The sequence below is a fragment of the Sarcophilus harrisii genome, chromosome 1 (genome assembly GCF_902635505.1).
Source record: "Sarcophilus harrisii chromosome 1, mSarHar1.11, whole genome shotgun sequence".
NCBI classification, from domain to species: domain Eukaryota; kingdom Metazoa; phylum Chordata; class Mammalia; order Dasyuromorphia; family Dasyuridae; genus Sarcophilus; species Sarcophilus harrisii.
In genome coordinates, this window is record NC_045426.1 from 684201204 (window position 1) to 684205058 (window position 3855).

Consider the following 3855-nt stretch of genomic DNA (forward strand, 5'->3'; position numbering starts at 1 on the left):
CCCCTGCCCCTGCCCCTGCCCCTGCCCCTGCCCCTGCCTCTGCCTCTGCCCCTGCCCCTGCCCCTGCCCCTGCCCCTGCCCCTGCCCCTGCCTCTGCCTCTGCCTCTGCCCCTGTCCCTGCCGCTGCCTCTGCTTCAGCCTCGCCTGGCCGCGCTCCAGCTGTGACTGCCTCGGAGAGCTCCAAGGCTGGCCCAGCCCGGCCCGGCCCCGCTCGGCTGGCTTAGCTCGGCCCCTCCCCGCCTCCAGCCTCCCTCCCCAACCAGTGGAGCCTCACTCTGCCTCCGCCTCCGCCTCCGCCTCCGCCGCTGCCCCAGCGAGACAGAGACGGAGCTGGCTGGCTGGCTGCCGCCGGGCCCCCTGTCTGCACCTTCCCTCCAGCCTTCTTCCCCCTTTCTAGCGCCCTCCTCCCGCCTCCCTCCCCACGCGCGCTCCCTCGCACATTCACACCGTCCCAGGCAGGATTGCAAAGCTCCCATTCCACAAGCCTTGAACCCGGGGACACAGGAAAGCTCTCTTTCTAGCCACAAAGAGCGGGGTGCGCATCCGGGCCTCCCCGCCTCTGCCCCCAAAAGAGCGGGGAAAGAAGGCCCCACAGCCCGCACAAACTCCTGGGCAATTATCCGAGCCCACCTAACTGTGGGAAAAAGAGAGAAGGCTTCCTGGACTTAGAGGATGCAAAGCAACAAGCATTTATTAGGCACCTGCTGCATGCGGGGATACCCGGACAAAAACACCTCGGTGCCGGCTCTGGAAGACCTTAAGCTTACTCTGCCAAGGGAGGGAGCGTCTCTGACAGAGAGATGGTTCGTATGGGACGATATAACTTCCATAACAATACAATTATGGTAACGAAGACCCGGATTCTAAGTCTTCCTCAGACTTGGGTTTTGTAGAAACCCAACAGAGCCACTCAACAAGCAATTATTAAATGCCCATTATATATCCCAGGAGCTGAGCTAGGCAATAGAGATATAAAAACAAAAGGCCAAAGGTCATCTCTGAGAAACAGGAGTTCTGGGTTTGGTGACAAAAGATCTGAGTTCTAATGCTGCCTCTGTCTCCTACTGTACTGCCTAGATGACTTTGGGCAAGTCGCTTTTTTCCTTTTTTTTTTTTTTTTTTGAGGCAATTAGGGCTAAATGACTTGCCCAGGGTCACACAGCTAGTAAGTGTCTGAGACCTGATTTTTTTTTAACTCAGATCCTCCTGGCTTCAGGGCCAGTGCTCTCTCCCCTGGGCCATCTAGCTGCCCCCGGCAAGTACTTAATTCTTCTGGCCTCAACTTCCGAGTCTGTACAAATGAGAGAATTGAATTAGACTTATAAGGTGTCTTCTGCCTCTAAGTCTTGGAAAACAATTTCCTATCTGTGTAACTATGAACATATCACTTTGCCTCAGTTTTTACAGATGAGGCATCTGTAAAATGGGGAGAAAGAACGTGGTCCTGCTATCTACCTTAGGATCAAAGATTGGAATCCAGAAGGAATCTTAGAGGTCATTTAGTTTAACCATCCTTAGGGGAAACATTTATCTTATTTTTATACCATTTTAAACATTTATAAAGGGAACAAGCATCAATAAAGTGTTCACTATGTGCCAGGGGCCTTACAAAGATTTTCTCATTTTATTTTCACAACAAACTCAAAAGAAAGTCTCAACCCCCCCAAAAAAATATTACAGTTGAGAAGCCTTGCACAGCTAGCAGGTGTCTTGAGGTGATATTTGAACTCCGGTCTCAGTGACTCCAGTCCTAACACTCCATCCACCATGCTACCTAGCTGCCAGCTACAGCTAGGGAAACTGAGTCACAGAGAAGAGAAATGACTTACCCACACAAACAAAAATGTTGCAGCATCTAAATCTGAACCCAGAGCCCCTGCCTCCAAATCAATCGTTCTTGACCCCTTGCCCCATTTTGGAACTCCCAAGGGTGCTTCCTGCAAGGCAAACCTTGAATATTTTGCAGCATGAACCGTGTTATTCCTTCTCAATCATGCATCTAATTGTCCCCGTGCTTCGTGTCATCTTCCTCGCGGTGAATGCCTGCTTATGTCTGCAGGCTCAGAGAAGGGGAGCCCCCTCTCCTTCCCAGGAGACATCAGGGCAGTCAGACCAAAGATCTGGCCCTCTTGGAAACTCTGTGAACTCCCCGAGGCTGCAGCCTATCTGAACTGGGGAGAGCTTTCAGACCTTCTGCCCCCTCCCTCCTAGAAACACCTCATGGATCCAGCCTGAAGTCATGAAAGCAGGAAACGGAGGGATGTTAATGGCTAAAAACAAAGAGCAGGAAGAGAGCAACGAGTGGATTAAATATTGGGGGTGAGTGGGGAGGAGGCGAGGGGGAGCAATTCACTTTGAAAAAAGAAGGCTGAAAAATGAGGTGACTCCCCATCGGGGACGGCTCCTCTGGATTACAGAATGCCCCATTTTCTACCTCACAGAGGCCAGGTCCCAGACGGAGAATGAGGCAGGGACCATGAGCCTTCACTCCTGTATGGTTACAGGCGCCACAGCATAGAAAGACTATTCAAAGCTCCTTTCTTGACGGCTGCTGGCTGTGAGCTGGGCAAACTCCTTCTCCTCCCGGTGCCCGACAGGACCTCTCTGATTCCGGGCTGGAGAACTGGGGGAGGGCGTCTCTTCTCCGGGTGTTTCCTATACAGTTGAGATCAGGATCACCTCTAGAAAGGTCATTGCCCCAATACATCTGAGGATGTCTTGCTCAGGAGGGATGAGGAAATAGTCAAGAAACTGGAGGCCAGAAGAAAAAACTCTGGGGAGATAGAAGTCTTCGCGTATTTGAAGGGTCCTCAGGGAAAAGGGATTGGTTTTGGTGCGTTTGGCCCTAGTGGGCAGAACTAGGAAAATTGCAGGGGGGGGGCAAACCTAGGCTGAATGTAAAGGAAATTTCCCTAAAAATTAGAGAGATCCCAAAGGAAACGGGCGGCCCAGGGAGGTAGCAGAGTAATCCCTTATTGGGGACATTGTAAAGGAAAGGCTGTTCATGGGGCTCTAGACCTAGAATCAGGGAGATCTGAATTCAGATCCTGCTTCTGATACTTACTAACTCTTTCACCCTGAGCAAACCACTTAACTAACTCCTGGGAGCCTCAATTTTCTCATCTGTAACTGGAGAATAATAATAGCACTTATCACCAGGGTCCTGGCAAGAATCAAATAAGATATATATCATTGATTGTTATAGGATTATGTTTTCCCCAAATTTGAAAACTTTCTTATATTAGAAATTATATTAGGATCACTGACATAAAATGATTGGTTTCAGATTTGTATCTTAGTATAACTTAGCTCACAATTTTAAATTCAAAATATATATATATATATATATATATATATATATATATATATATATATATATATCCATACATACATATAGTGCAGTGTCTGGCATGTGGTAAGCTCTATGTAAATAATAATAACAATAATTATTATTATTATTGTCAGAGTTGGATCAACTGGCCTCTGGTTCCATATTACATATACTATATACATTGATATATATCAAGAGAGGCTATATATTTACCTACATACACACACACACACACACACACTGTAGAAAAAGGCTATATTATGTGTATATATGCATATACAGTCTAGTTGTATAGAATGTGTGTGTGTGTGTGTGTGTGTGTATATATATATATATATACATGCTATATGTAGTCTAGGTTCAAAAGCTCAGAAGGGGCTTCTATTCTATTTTTTTAGTAGCTTTTTATTGACAGAACCCATGCCAGGGTAATTTTTTACAACATTATCCCTTGCACTCATTTCTGTTACGATTTTTTCCCTCCCTCCCTCCACCCCCTCCCTCACATGGCAAGCAGCCCTATA